General features: G+C 39.4%; 1 pseudogene; it reads right to left on the bottom strand.

The window, feature by feature from the left end:
* The window catches only part of LOC116033184, a 104,139-nt pseudogene extending 94,567 nt beyond the window's left edge, over positions 1–9,572 (bottom strand).
* Positions 9,573–16,623: the final 7,051 nt, after the last annotated feature.

Genomic DNA, 16,623 nt, shown 5'->3' with positions numbered 1-16,623 from the left:
GAGAGAAGGGTGGCCAAGAATGCTTCTTGATTTCTTTTCAACCATCATTGTTATGATTTCTCTAATGCTCTGGTTGATAAGAACTCCAACATCAATGTTGTAGCCTTCCTTGATACAATAGGTCAATAGGACCTGATCTCTGCGGACATATCCCCTATGTGAGTTGGGGATTAGTTTTGCTTTGATGAAGTCTATAATTGCTCTATCACGCGGGGTGAAGTACTTATAGTCCATATGAGCGATTAACCCACTCCTTATATTCCATTCAGCCTCAGCATCAAAGGTTTTAGCAATCATATTCAACATTTCTACTGTAAGATTACTCATTTTCAAATCATTATGGTAGTAAGCATGTTCATAGAAATCTTCAGTACCATAGTAAGTGTTGATTGCATCAGAAGAAAAATCCACCTCAACACCCCGCACTATTGCAGTGTTTGTATTCATCCCATCCCCTGCATTAGCATAAAATTCTTTAACCACTGAACAACAAGCATCGCCTGGTTGAGCAAGAAGCAACGGCTTCCAATTCCATTCCTCCGGGACCTCCAACTGAATCCCTCTTTCTTTCTTGAAATCTCGGGTGGAGACCCAAGTGTCATATCTTTCTTTTGCTTGAGGAGTGTTGAAAGTTTCAAACCGTTGGACTTGAGGAGGGTTTTGAGCTTGTTGGGATGCTTCTCCTCTTTGCCTCTTTGAGATTCTACTCTTTGGAGCCATTTGGTAACTACAACATCATAATGTGAGAGCAATGGCTAGGCAAGGAATTTTCAAAAACTTGATTGGGACATTTTAACAAACACCTTGTGTGCATGATTTTGAACAAAGAGGTTAAGTGCATTTTAGCCTTCAAAATAACCCATTTTTACACAACAAGCAAAACCACCAATCATACAATCAATTATTCTCAATCACCAAGCAACATCATCATCCAACATTAAAATCAATTCAAGANATCACCAAGCAACATCATCATCCAACATTAAAATCAATTCAAAAATGTATCAAGAAAATTCAAGACTATATCTACAATACAACATCAAAATCAACAAAGTCAAGGATAAAAACTAGAAAATAGAGCAAATTAAACACAAAAGAACAAACAATCACTAACCCAAAGCAATTTAAGATTCAAATTTGAAATTTCGTGGGTTAGGGTTCATGCACAAGAAAATCACAATTTTTAGCAAAATAACATGGAATTGAAGAGGAAAAAGGGTGGAGATGATACCTTGATGCCTTAGGAAGAGTTTGGAGTGGATAGGAGTGGAATGTAGAGAGAAATATTTTAGTGAAGAAGGGATGGGGGTGTTTTGGACTTGCTGTGCGAAGAAGAAAACTGAAGAAGAAAATAAATTTTTGGGAAGAAATAGACTGGGTCGGGTCGGGTCGCTGCATGACCCGACCGTTCGACGCGTCGAACTGCTTCAGCGGGCATTCTGCCCTGATTTCGCGAATTTCGCCGCGGCGAATGATCCATTCGCCGCGGCGAAATTAAATACTGATTTTTTTTTTTAATAAAGAAGAATAAATGCAAAGAAACTCCAAACAACACAATTATTATCCAAGCAAGATTTCACTCCAAAAACATACCTAGAAACAAAATTAGGCTCAAGGACTTTATAAATACGCAATTATCAACTAAAAACACAAAAACATAAAAATAGCACAAAAACTAGAAGAAAAGCAAAATGCAATAATAAAAAAAAAAAATAATAAATTAAAAGGACTTGGGTTGCCTCCCAAGAAGCGCTCGTTTAAGGTCGTGAGCTCGACCCCTTTTCTATTTCAGGTGTAGGTTGGGGAACAAAGGCTAATTGCCACTTTAGCCTCAATCTTGGTGTCATCATGGTAATGTTTCAATCTTTGGCCATTTGCGGTGATGTCATCATGGTAATGTTTCAATCTTTGGCCATTTGCGGTGAAATCTCCATGGTAATGTTTCAATCTTTGGCCATTTGCGGTGAAATCTCCATTTTTTTGTTTCAATCTTTGGCCATTTGCGGTGAAATCTCCATTTTTTCCTTTCAATCTTTGGCCATTTGCGGTGAAATCTCCATTTTTTCCCCGAATCACCACAGCTCCAGATGTGAAATCTCCATTTTTTCCCCGAATCACCACAGCTCCAGATGAATATGCATGAACAACCTCATAAGGTCCTGACCATCTAGACCTTAACTTCCCTGGGAATAGTTTCAACCTTGAGTTGAACAAAAGGACTTTATCACCGGAAACAAACTCCTTCTTGAGAATGTGCTTGTCATGCCATTTCTTAGTCTTTTCCTTGTAAATTTGGGCATTCTCATAAGCATCAAGTCTGAATTCCTCTAACTCATTGAGTTGAAGGAGCCTCTTTTCACCCGCAAGTTTTAAATCCATGTTGAGATTTGTGACTGCCTAGTGTGCTTTGTGTTCCAACTCTACGGGAAGATGGCATGCTTTCCCGTAAACAAGTTTGAATGGTGAAGTCCCGATTGGGTTCTTGTATGCAGTCCTATATGCCCAAAGTGCATCATCAAGTTTAGTGGCCCAATCCCTCCTTGACGGGTTAACAACTTTCTCAAGAATTGATTTGATTTCTCTATTAGAAAGCTCTACTTGGCCACTAGTTTGAGGATGATAAGGAGTGGCAAGTCGGTGATGAACTCCATATTTTTCAAGAACTTTCCCCAAAGCTTTGTTGCAAAAATGTTTTCCATTATCGGTGATCAATGCCCTTGGCACTCCAAACCTTGCAAAGATATTTTTCTTTATGAACTTGATGACTACCTTAGCATCATTTGTGGGGCAAGAAACGGCTTCAACCCATTTAGAGACATAATCCACAGCAACAAGAATATATTCATGCCCAAAAGATTTAGGAAATGGACCCATGAAGTCTAAACCCCAAACATCAAATAGTTCCACCTCAAGTATGCTTTGTTGAGGCATTTCATTTCTTCTCCCAACATTGCCTACCCTTTGACATTTATCACAATGCTTCACATAAGAATGAGCATCCTTGAACAAGCTAGGCCAATAAAATCCGGATTGTAGAACTTTAGCCGCGGTTCTAGAAGTCCCAAAGTGTCCTCCATAAGGTGATGAGTGGCAATGGTTTAGGACGCTTTTAATCTCATCCTCGGGCAAGCATCTTCTCATTACCCCATCGGCACATCTCTTGTAAAGAAAAGGTTCCTTCCAAAGATAGTATTTTGCATCATTTTTGAGTTTTTTCTTTAGAGCACGGGAAGCATTTGGTGGGAATTTTTGACATACCACATAGTTGACCAAGTCGGAGTACCAAGGCAAAAAGGCCTTGATTGCCATAAGTTGTTCCCCACCAAGGTTGTCATCAATAGGCAACTCTTCTCCAACCACTTCCTTTTGATTCTCCAACCTTGACAAGTGATCGGCAACAAGATTTTCGGACCCCTTCTTGTCCTTGATTTCGATGTCAAATTCTTGAAGTAGAAGGGTCCATCTAATCAATCTCGGCTTGGCATCCTTTTTGTTGATCAAGTACTTGAGTGCCGAGTGGTCGGTGTGAATAATCACCTTGCTCCCCACAAGATAAGACCGAAATTTTTCATTGGCAAAAATCACGGCAAGCATTTCTTTCTCGGTGGTGGAGTAGTTGACTTGAGCATCATTTAAAGTGTGGCTTGCATAGTAGATCGGATGCAAGCTTTTATCTCTCTTTTGGCAAAGAACAGCCCCTACGGCAAAATCACTAGCATCACACATGATTTCAAACGGTAAGCTCCAATCCGGTGGTGACATAATAGGTGCCGAAATTAATGCCTTCTTCAACCTATCAAAAGCTTCAAAACAAGATTCATCAAAGACAAAGTTAGCTTCTTTAGAAAGCAAATGAGTAAGAGGTTTTGAGATTTTAGAAAAATCCTTAATGAACCGCCGGTAAAATCCCGCATGCCCAAGAAAACTTCTAATTCCCTTTACCGTGGTGGGTGGTGGTAGTTTCTCAATGACTTCCACTTTTGCCGGGTCTACCTCCATGCCTTTCTTTGAGATTTTGTGACCAAGAACAATCCCACTATTTACCATAAAATGACATTTCTCCCAATTTAGAACAAGATTGGCTTCTTCACATCTATTCAACACTTTATCCAAGTTGGCAAGGCATTCATCAAAAGATAGTCCATACACAGAAAAATCATCCATAAAAACCTCCATGCTCTCTTCAATGAAATCTGAAAAAATGGCCACCATACACCTTTGAAATGTTGCCGGTGCATTACATAACCCAAATGGCATCCTCCGATATGCAAAAGTACCATACGGACATGTAAAGGTAGTCATTTCTTGATCCTCGGGGTGAATGGGAATTTGAAAGAATCCCGAGAAGCCATCAAGAAAACAAAAATAAGCATGCTTTGCCATCCTCTCAAGCAATTGATCAATAAAAGGAAGTGGGAAGTGATCTTTCCTTGTAGCTTTATTCAACTTCCTATAGTCGGTGCACATTCTCCACCCGGTAACCAATCTAGTAGGAATGAGCTCATTGTTTTCATTTTCAACCACGGTTGTTCCACCCTTTTTAGGAACCACATGAATTGGGCTTACCCATTTACTATCCGAGATGGGATAGATAATGCCCGCACCCAACAACTTTAGAATCTCCTTTTTCACCACATCTTTCATGTTCGGATTCAACCTTCTTTGTGGTTCAATGCTCGGTTTATACCCCTCTTCCAAGTATATCCTATGCATGCAATAGGATGCACTTATGCNGCAAGTCGGTGATGAACTCCATATTTTTCAAGAACTTTCCCCAAAGCTTTGTTGCAAAAATGTTTTCCATTATCGGTGATCAATGCCCTTGGCACTCCAAACCTTGCAAAGATATTTTTCTTTATGAACTTGATGACTACCTTAGCATCATTTGTGGGGCAAGAAACGGCTTCAACCCATTTAGAGACATAATCCACAGCAACAAGAATATATTCATGCCCAAAAGATTTAGGAAATGGACCCATGAAGTCTAAACCCCAAACATCAAATAGTTCCACCTCAAGTATGCTTTGTTGAGGCATTTCATTTCTTCTCCCAACATTGCCTACCCTTTGACATTTATCACAATGCTTCACATAAGAATGAGCATCCTTGAACAAGCTAGGCCAATAAAATCCGGATTGTAGAACTTTAGCCGCGGTTCTAGAAGTCCCAAAGTGTCCTCCATAAGGTGATGAGTGGCAATGGTTTAGGACGCTTTTAATCTCATCCTCGGGCAAGCATCTTCTCATTACCCCATCGGCACATCTCTTGTAAAGAAAAGGTTCCTTCCAAAGATAGTATTTTGCATCATTTTTGAGTTTTTTCTTTAGAGCACGGGAAGCATTTGGTGGGAATTTTTGACATACCACATAGTTGACCAAGTCGGAGTACCAAGGCAAAAAGGCCTTGATTGCCATAAGTTGTTCCCCACCAAGGTTGTCATCAATAGGCAACTCTTCTCCAACCACTTCCTTTTGATTCTCCAACCTTGACAAGTGATCGGCAACAAGATTTTCGGACCCCTTCTTGTCCTTGATTTCGATGTCAAATTCTTGAAGTAGAAGGGTCCATCTAATCAATCTCGGCTTGGCATCCTTTTTGTTGATCAAGTACTTGAGTGCCGAGTGGTCGGTGTGAATAATCACCTTGCTCCCCACAAGATAAGACCGAAATTTTTCATTGGCAAAAATCACGGCAAGCATTTCTTTCTCGGTGGTGGAGTAGTTGACTTGAGCATCATTTAAAGTGTGGCTTGCATAGTAGATCGGATGCAAGCTTTTATCTCTCTTTTGGCAAAGAACAGCCCCTACGGCAAAATCACTAGCATCACACATGATTTCAAACGGTAAGCTCCAATCCGGTGGTGACATAATAGGTGCCGAAATTAATGCCTTCTTCAACCTATCAAAAGCTTCAAAACAAGATTCATCAAAGACAAAGTTAGCTTCTTTAGAAAGCAAATGAGTAAGAGGTTTTGAGATTTTAGAAAAATCCTTAATGAACCGCCGGTAAAATCCCGCATGCCCAAGAAAACTTCTAATTCCCTTTACCGTGGTGGGTGGTGGTAGTTTCTCAATGACTTCCACTTTTGCCGGGTCTACCTCCATGCCTTTCTTTGAGATTTTGTGACCAAGAACAATCCCACTATTTACCATAAAATGACATTTCTCCCAATTTAGAACAAGATTGGCTTCTTCACATCTATTCAACACTTTATCCAAGTTGGCAAGGCATTCATCAAAAGATAGTCCATACACAGAAAAATCATCCATAAAAACCTCCATGCTCTCTTCAATGAAATCTGAAAAAATGGCCACCATACACCTTTGAAATGTTGCCGGTGCATTACATAACCCAAATGGCATCCTCCGATATGCAAAAGTACCATATGGACATGTAAAGGTAGTCATTTCTTGATCCTCGGGGTGAATGGGAATTTGAAAGAATCCCGAGAAGCCATCAAGAAAACAAAAATAAGCATGCTTTGCCATCCTCTCAAGCAATTGATCAATAAAAGGAAGTGGGAAGTGATCTTTCCTTGTAGCTTTATTCAACTTCCTATAGTCGGTGCACATTCTCCACCCGGTAACCAATCTAGTAGGAATGAGCTCATTGTTTTCATTTTCAACCACGGTTGTTCCACCCTTTTTAGGAACCACATGAATTGGGCTTACCCATTTACTATCCGAGATGGGATAGATAATGCCCGCACCCAACAACTTTAGAATCTCCTTTTTCACCACATCTTTCATGTTCGGATTCAACCTTCTTTGTGGTTCAATGCTCGGTTTATACCCCTCTTCCAAGTATATCCTATGCATGCAATAGGATGCACTTATGCCAACAATGTCATCAAGAGTATAACCAATGATTCTTTTATGCCTTCTCAACACATGCAACAACTTGTCAATTTCATCATCATTCAATTTAGCATTCACAATAACGGGATATGTAGAATTAGGACCAAGAAAAGCATACTTCAATTCGGAGGGTAGAGGTTTTAATTCTACCTTTGGATGATTATCCCCATTGTGATTATCCAATTGGTCTCCAAGACCAAATACTTCATGCTTTGGTGAGGATGGTTGCACCAATAATTCATTCTCATCAAAAAGTTCATCAAAACCACTTGTGGCTTCATCAATTTGCTCTTCCTCAATAGTATCCTCCACACCAACTCCCAAAGGATCATTAAAAATCCAATTGCTATCTTTAAGAGTTTCCCGGACACATGAATCAATAGTATCTACACAAAAGCATTCATCAAGACAAGGGGATTTGTTAGCCAATTCAAAAACATTAAACTCAACTTTGTCATCCCCAATTTCAAGCACCAAAGTCCCCTTTTTAACATCAATTACCGCCCCGGAGGTTGCCAAAAATGGCCTCCCAAGAATGATAGGAACTTTAGCATCTTCCTCCATTTCTAGAACCACAAAATCACCCGGGATGTAATATTTGTCAATCTTTACCGGCACATCTTCAAGAACTCCCACGGGGTGTTTTACGGATCTATCCGCTAGTTGCAAAGTCATGGCGGTTGGTTTGGGCTCCCCAAGTTGCAACTTTTTACATAAAGAATATGGCATCAAGCTCACACTAGCTCCCAAGTCACACAAAGCTCTTTGCACAAGAGACCCTCCAATAACACATGGAATAGAGAAGCTCCCGGGGTCTCTAAGTTTCGGTGGAAGCTTATTTTGGATAAGAGCACTACACTCTTCATTGACCGCAACGGTTTCACGGTCTTCAAATCTCCTCTTGTTGGATAGAATCTCCTTCAAAAATCTTGCATAAGAGGGGATTTCGGTGATGGCATCAAGCAAAGGAATAGAAATGTCCAATTGCTTGATCAAGCTCAAGAACCTTGCCCTTCTTTCTTCCACCTTGGCTTTCTTGAATTTTTGTGGGAACGGGAGTGGTGGAATTTGTCTCAACAAAGGTTCAAGCTTTTGGATTTCATCTTCTTTGGATTTGAATAGGCAAGAATCCTTTCCTTTGCTTTGCACAACAACATCCTCCTTTAACTTTCCATTTTCAACTTCCGGCTCCAAAATTTGATCATTGGTAGGCAATTGTGGACCTTCAAGTTGCTTTCCACTTCTAGTGATAATGGCATTCATGTGCTCTCTAGGATTTTCGGGACAAGCGGGCAACTTCCCGGTTACTTTAGTGCTAGAGGTTGAGGGTTGATTGGCAATTTGATATTCTAGCATTTTATGATGAGCACTCAATTGGTCCAACTTCTCCGAAACTTGCCTAAACCTCTCTTCGCTTTTCATTTGAGATTTAACCATCATATCTAGCATGGCTTCCCAATTTGGTGGAGGCGGGTTCTCTAATGGTTGCCTCGGTTGCGCATTAGGATTTTGAAATCCTAAATTTTGCCTAGATTGTTGTTGTTGACCACCTCTATAATTTTGCTGCCCTTGGAATCCCGGTGGTGGTCCTTTATTGCCAAAACTTTGGGGATTTGCAGCCCCCATCGGATTACTCCAAGAAAAACCGGGGTGGTTCCTTGATGCATTAGGATTGTAGGCTCCTTGCGGTTGGTATGATTGTTGTTGCCTACCATATCCTACCAAATCAACATGCTCCAAAATAGATTGAGACCCCATATCATCATTTAAGCACTCTCCCAAATTGTGCTCTCCCCCACATAAGTCACACATCATAATTTGCCTTGGAGGAATAGAAGTAGAAGAAGCATAGCTCGCATTATGATTGTTGAGGGTGATTTGAGCTATCTTTTGAACCATGGATGCCATATTATCCACCTTAGCCGATAAGGCGGATATTTGATCAACATCATGAAATCCTCCCACAAGCCTTTGGGAAGATCTCTCCGAATACCAAGTTGTTCCATTTGTCGCAATTTTTTCAAGTAGTTCCTCGGCTTGAGTAGGTTCCAAAACCGTGAATGACCCTCCCGATGAAGCATCCACCAAGATTTTTGAATTATCAAGCAACCCTTCATAGAAAGCCATCATAAGATCCCATCCTTGAATACCATGATGAGGGCATTGCCTTTGTAGTTCCTTAAATCTCTCCCAAGATTCGGCTAGAGATTCATTTGGAATTTGCTTGAAGTTTTGAATGGCTCTCCTCATCCTTTGAGTCTTTGAAAGCGGGTAGAATCTCTTCAAGAACTCCCTATGAAGCTGATCCCAACTAGCAAAATGATTGGCGGGGAAAGAAATGAGCCAACTGTCGGCTTTATCCCTTAGTGAAAAAGGAAAAAGTCGGAGTTTGATTGCTTCATTCGGAACTCCATTCATCTTAAATGTGCTGCAAATCCGGAGAAACTTGGTTATATGAGCATTTGGATCTTCCATTGGCGACCCTCCAAATTGATCGGATGTCACCATTTGTATGATTGCCGGTTTGATCTCAAAGTTGTTGGCCTCAACACCCGGAATATTGATGCTATTGTGTTCATCCAAGTCGGGTGCAATATAATCGGACATAGCTCTCCTTGCCGGTGGGGGTTGATTTACACCGTTTCCCTCACCGTTTCCATTTCCTTCACCGTTTCCATTAGGATTGACATTGATGTTGCCTTGCTCGTTTGCCATCCTCTTTTGCTTTCTAAGAAATTTGGCTCTCCTTTCAATTTCAAGGTCAAGAGGTAATAGTCCTTCAACTCCCGAAGACCTTGTTTGCATGCAACACCTACAAGCCTTAACAAAAACAAGCTAAGGAAGCTCGTTAGCACCGGTTAGTAAACAAAACAAATAAAAATAGAAAATAAAAAATAAAAATGGAATAGACTCCTAGAATAAAATTTTCACTAATGTTAATACAAAACGCCAGTTCCCCGGCAATGGCGCCAATTTGGTCGTAGCATTTTTAGGTACAAGCAAATACCCGGAGTATTCCGGGGTTATCGATCCACAGGGAAGTGGGGTATTAAGCACTAGTTACTAATTAATTCACGAGAAGCTATTCCTACGTTAACAATGGGTATTTATCTAAAATTATGAAAATAAAATAATTAAAACAAGGCAAACGGGTTTTTGTATTCAAAGAGGTAAAAGCGGGATTTTTGGGAGTTGAAGTGTTTAATCACCTAGTGCCAATCTAAAGTGAAATAATTATTTGGGTTAAACAAGTGTGGAGAATTGCCATCTAAAAGGAAAGGTTACTCTCATAACTCAAACCCAAAATACGGTAATTTGAATACTCACTCTCGTGAGCTACTCACAATATAAAATCGGGACTAAGCAATAAATGGAATACCCACTCTCGTGGGCTATTCACAATTGGAATACTCACTCTCGTGAGCTATTCACAATAAATCCCTTAACCAAATTGTCCTCTCTCGAGGTGCAATAGTCAAGTGCAATTGCGGGTGCTCTTTGATTCATAGACAAATCTAGCAAAGGTACAAGCAATCATATGCATCTAATTACAAGTATCAACAACATAAATCACAATTGCAACAAAAGCAATAAACCCAAATAGATATTTCATTAAAACAAATTAAGAACTAGGCACATAGGTTCATAAACACTTTTATACCCAAAAATCCCAAAAGAGAGTTTTAGCCTAACATGGCTAAAATAGATCCAACAAATATTCAATAAAGTTCAAAACAGAAAAGAGAAAGGAAGATATTCTCCCAAATGATGCCTCCAAGCTCTTTTCTTTGATCTCCTTTCCAAAAGTTGTGATTATTTCTTCTTTGGCTTTTGGAGATGATGAAGCTTCTATTCTTTGTTCTTTTTCCTCTTTTTCTGACAAGGACCAGCAGCCAACAGGTAGGGTTTGAAGAGAAAATGATGTTTTTATAGTGAGTGGAGAAAGAGGGGCAAAAATGACAATTTTTAGAAGCTGGGAATCGCAGATCTGCGACATTCGACGCGTCGAATGCAACACTCGACGTGTCGAATGTTTACAGCGCTGAAACGAGGCTATTCTGCCTCATTTTTGGGATTTTCGACGCGTCGAAAGTTGAGTTCGACGCGTCAAAAATTCCTGTGACGCAGTTCCGACTTGCATCCTGATTTTGACCCTTTTCCCTTTTGAATCAAGCCTTGATGTCTTCATACGAGTTGTAGCCCTTGAAGTCTTCGTTCCAATGGTTCAAGAATCACCTCATTTGGATATGCCTACGCTGAGATATGGTCCAATTACCGAGGTGTCGCCATGGTAGCGGGAATTTCAACTCTTTGGCTCGTTTGGATTGGCTTTTGCTCCCAAATGGTTCTAATGCACTTCTAAACACATCAAAAACATCTAAACCAAGCATTATACCATTTTAAATATAAAAACAAAGAAATAAGCATTGGATACAACATTTTATCACACAATTAACTATAAAACATACATAAAAACACAAGTAAAATAGGTACAAATGAGAGTGTATCAATGTCGCTGGTAACTTTTGACAAATTACCTCTGTAAATTGCTCACAAAGTCTTCTTTTACGGCTTGATTGATCCTTGAAACTTGTTGCCTCCAATTTTTGACTTTGTTGCCTTCTCAGCTTGATATTGCAGACTTTGTATCCTTCAGAGCTTGATATTCTTGACTTTGTTGCATCCTTGATTTGATCTTAGCAAGTTGATCTTTCAAAATATTTTCCGGGTGGTTCTTGCTTGAGTATGAACAATGATCTTCAGAAAATCACCACCTTCAGATTTCTTCTGATTCATAGCATCACGTACTGGAATGAATCATGCAAAAATGGTTAAGTATAAATTCCACTTTGAGTTGCTCCAAAGAGCTCTTCACGCGTGTATTAAATTGGTGTGTGTCACGCGCATAAGTCTTGGTAAGAGTCAACAAAAGTTACTCTCCAAGAAGCTCCATTGACCAAAGGTTACTCCATAAGCTTTTGACTAGCTCTCCAAAAATTCAGCCATGTTAAGTAGCTCCCAAGCTTAGTCTATAAGGACTTAAAATGTTACTTGTAGGATTCGAACATCAGATCATTTGAAATATGCTCAAGTCTTTAACCATTTATTCATAACAGCTCATTCGGTCATATCTATCAAATAAATATATTTGATCCTTCTTAGCATTGTATAGCGTATGGTGTAGAGATAGTGGATCTTGAACTTCTTCTCGGCTTTGACTATTTGACTTAAACTTCCTCCATTTGACTATACTATTTGACTTAAACTTCCTCCATTTGACTATACTTGCTCCATGAGTTGCTCCATTTGACTATACTTGCTCCATGAGTTGCTCCATTGACCCAAAAATTGACTTTGAGCCGTGATACTACTAGCTCCATTCCTTGCTCTCAAAGTTCAAAATGTTCTCAATAAGATTCAAACTCGAGTCTTCTAGCAAAGATAATTTGGCCTTGTCCATTGGATCATATACACTCATGTGTATAGTGGAAGCAAATGACTTACAAGAGTCATTGCAAACTGAACTCTATAAGACAATAATTCGAACCAAACTATTGTCATGACTTGCCTTTCGGGTCCAAACACTACACTCTAAAAACAAAATAGGGGATTTCTAAAATTACAAATTGGCTTATCAAAACTATTACAATTTTATTCCTAACAATTTCCACCTTTTTGATGATGCCAAAACCTATACTCAATCATATTTGGCTCAGTCTAGAAATCAACTGATTTTATTTTTCAATTTTATTGCGACTAGCCATTACGATGAGTTTTCATAGATTTTTGACCTACGGCTTTATTAATTTGACTTGTACGAAAAAGTATGCATTGTTGGATTAATTCATCTTAGAATTTTAATTTTGTACCAACATGCATGCAACATAATATTAAGTCAAATTAAAGCCATAACACACAAAACTAATAAAGATAGATATATTAGCATAAGACCCATTAATTCGAACTATTACATAACAATTCGAATTATCACCATCATATCAAAATATCATCATGAACTTGCAATTTTAAAGTAAGCTAGGAATGAAATTAAAAACCCAACATGTTATTTATTCTTTTCTAAGCTTACCAAAGTCATCCTTGTCCTCCAAATGGTAGAATTGCTGGAATACTCTACCAATCTTGTAACACTCCGCGGCTTCGCGTAGATCATTTGCGGGAAAAACTTTTCGCAAATACCATCTTGCACACTCTCTTGGATTTCTCTCTTCTTGATCTAAGATGGCATCGTGTGTGACTCCAAAATGATCGGCAAATAAATCCACCATTCGGTCTTCGCGCTCCTGATTGGTCATCGCGGGTGTATTCGGTTGACTTGCCTGCATTGGGACTGTAAATGTAGAAAATACATTTCCTGCGGGGTTAGCAAAAATTTTAAAAGTTGATTTTACTCCTTCCCCATGTGTTCGTTCCCCCTGAGTAGGTGCGGTGGAACTCGAACCAACTTGGCCAAATTGATTGACCTTTCTTCCCCCTGTTTTGGCAACATCTAATATTTTTGGGAAAAAGTGTGCATCCCCTTTCTGTTGCACCCGAATTTCACGATCAAGAGAGAGGCATTCTTCTTGCTTTCCTTTGAGATCCTTAATGTCCTTAGCCATGTCGTGCAATAGTTCAACTAGTGAATCACAAGTGCTATATATAGTTGCATTTTCTTCCCTCACCTTTTGAATTTTCTCATTTTGAAATTTGCAAAAATTGTCAACTGTTTTCTTTTTTTTTTTTGAAAACGTCAACTGTTTTCTTTAATCCTTCCAACTGTTGCATTTGATGCGTGAACATCCCTTTCAAAATAGTAACTTCACCTTTTTGAGCTTGAATAATTTCGGCCATTGCAGCTTTGTCTTTTTGAAAATTGACACTCCATTCGGCTTTCAGGGCCGTGATTTCATCACGCATCACTGGACTAATTCTTGCAATTTTCTTCTCCATTTCATTCATCTTGTCACTCAAGGCTTGAATTTTATCATTGGTGGCCTTGGTAGAATTCTCAAATCTCTCATTAAAATCTTCCATTCCTTCTTGAATGTGCTCAAAGTGTTGCTCCAATTCGGTTCGTAGACTCTCCAAAGTGTCAGTTTGTGTAGCACTTGAACTCCCAACTTGAACTCCAATTTCCTCCACAACATGCTCTACATGTTGCTCTTCAAGTTGCTCTATGGGTTCCTCTACGGGTAGCTCTCCAATTTCCTCCACGGGTGGTTCCACAAAATTCTCAATATTTGGCACTTCATCTCTTGTCTCGGCCTCAACATCAAAATGCACATGAAAGTTTTCTTGTTCTTCCTCAACTTCTTCTTCATTTCCACGAGTTAGACCTTCACTTGGAGTGTTTAATCCAACACTCTCAAGAACTTGGCTTAAAGTGGTTCTCGGTTCATTCCTTTCGGCTTGTTCACTTTCGGCCATACCATCACGAACACCTTCGGCAACACCAACAATCTCAAGACTAGTTCCTCCTTGGCTTGGTAAATTTAGATCAACAATATTTTCTCTTCTCGGACGGGAACTACCTTCACCTTGTGTCAAACACGTCATTTCCCTTGGCTTTCTCTTCTTATTTCTTTTTAACACAAAGTTGTCACGAGTCAAGCCCTTAACTGCACCAATCCTTACACCTTTCCTCCTTAAAATCTCACAAACCAAAAGGCCGTACCCTACATGGCCTTTAACCTTCACAAAATGACATAATCTCTCGAACATAGATCTACTCCAATCAACACTCATCCTGTGAAATACGGCATACATTGCTCGGGCATACTTGAGAGACAATTTGCCATTTCCTCCCAGCAGATGATACACACACTTTTGTATCACATCCGACAACAACTCAAATTCCCATTTCAACTCTACTTTGTATCTAGAAAAATCCGGGACAACTTTCAGTTCATTCACACGCACAACTCTCCAAAACTCATCATGATCAAACATAATATCATCAACAGGCAAAGCATTCTCAGGAAAAGCATAAACATCTCTAATATCACTAGCAACAACCTCCACAGGAGTATCATTAACAGTAGATGAAATCACACCATTCGCGTATGTAGCATGCTCGAAAAACTGTAAAGAAGCATCTATGAAGGCTCCTTGAAAATGATAGTTGCATACCTTTAATAAATTGCTTTGTTCCATTCCAGTGAGTAATGCTTGAGCAAAATCCTTGTTTCTAGCCTTGTTGAGAAAATCCTCATTTTCGAGTAGGTACCCTTGCGAAACCTTGGTGACATGTTGATTTATTTCAACGGGTTAGTGTTGGGTAGGAGAGTGGGGTTGAGTAGAATCCATTTATGGAATGGATTTGGAATGGGTAGAATTTTCGGTGTAGGATTTTGGAGATTTTAAGCTTGTTGGCTATTGTGTTGCGTGAGGATGGTGAGGAAGATGAAGGGTTTGGGTTTTGATTTGGGTTTGGGTGGAAGGAGAGAGAAGGGGTCATTTTATAAAAGCTAGACAAGGGTAAAAAGACTACAATGCCCTTCTATTAAAAAACCACTCCCTTATTCGAATAAGGGTGTTTTTGGAATTTTGAGAGGTTGATTCGGCTATTATAGGTCAATCTTGATCAAAAGGCGATTATTTTATTGACTCGGATAGCTCAAGATTATTCACGTGAACAGTCCCATGCAACAAATAAAACTATGCAACAACATTTATTTCATAAGAGCAATCATATGCTAAAAACAAAATAAAAGAATGTACAAGCATGTAGGGACACACGAGAATTACCAAACTATCCAACTAAAACAATTTTATCAAAAAGATAAAAGGCAGGTGAAACATAATCATTTCTACTGCATGCATAAACACACGTGTAAGGGTGACTCACCACAGTAAAAACACAAGCAGGTGAAAATTAAATACACATAGGCTATGCATGTAACACGTAAAACACACTTATGGAACAAGCAAAAACATAGCTTCAGCTAGGATCATATAAACACGCCACAGGCAGTTAAAATAAAAACACTTGGCATAAAATAAAATACTTAGCTGATTTCGATCATCCCCATTTCGTGCCTTAAGGTTGCGAAGCGAGATTCACACAACGGTTTTGTGAGAATGTCTGCAATTTGATTTTCTGTAGGGATATGATCGATTCTTAAATCCTTCTTTTCGACGTGGTCTCGGATAAAATGATGTCGTACGTTGATATGCTTCGTTCGTGAATGAAGTACAGGATTTTGTGAAATCGCAATCGCGCTAGTATTGTCACAGAAGATACTAACGTCCTCGCAATTAATTCCGTAATCCTTCAACTATTGCTTCATCCATAAAATTTGCGAACAACAACTCCCTACTGCGATATATTCGGCTTTGGCTGTGCTTGTTGCAATGGAGTTTTGCTTCTTACTGAACCATGAAACTAACCTTCCCCCTAAGAACTGGCACGTTCCGGAGGTACTTTTACGATTAATTTTGCAAGCTGCAAAATCTGCATCTGAATATCCGGTTAGTTCAAAATTACCTTCCTTTGGATACCATAATCCAACATTGATTGTTCCTTTGAGGTATCGTATGATTTTCTTCGTAGCGTCAAGATGACTATTTTTCGGCTTTGACTGAAATCTTGCACACACACCCACTGAGTAAGATATATCTGGTCTACTCGCAGTGAGGTATAGCAAAGATCCAATCATTCCTCGGTAGATCGTAGGATCAACGTCCGTTCCTTCGTCATCTTTATCTAATCGCTGTGTTGTACTCATGGGAATTTTGACTGAGCTTTTTCCTTCTAAGCCAAATT

This window comes from Ipomoea triloba, chromosome 10 (genome assembly GCF_003576645.1).
Source record: "Ipomoea triloba cultivar NCNSP0323 chromosome 10, ASM357664v1".
In the NCBI taxonomy this organism is placed as follows: domain Eukaryota; kingdom Viridiplantae; phylum Streptophyta; class Magnoliopsida; order Solanales; family Convolvulaceae; genus Ipomoea; species Ipomoea triloba.
Note: the sequence above shows the minus strand (reverse complement) of the source record. Positions and strands in the feature narration are given on the sequence as shown.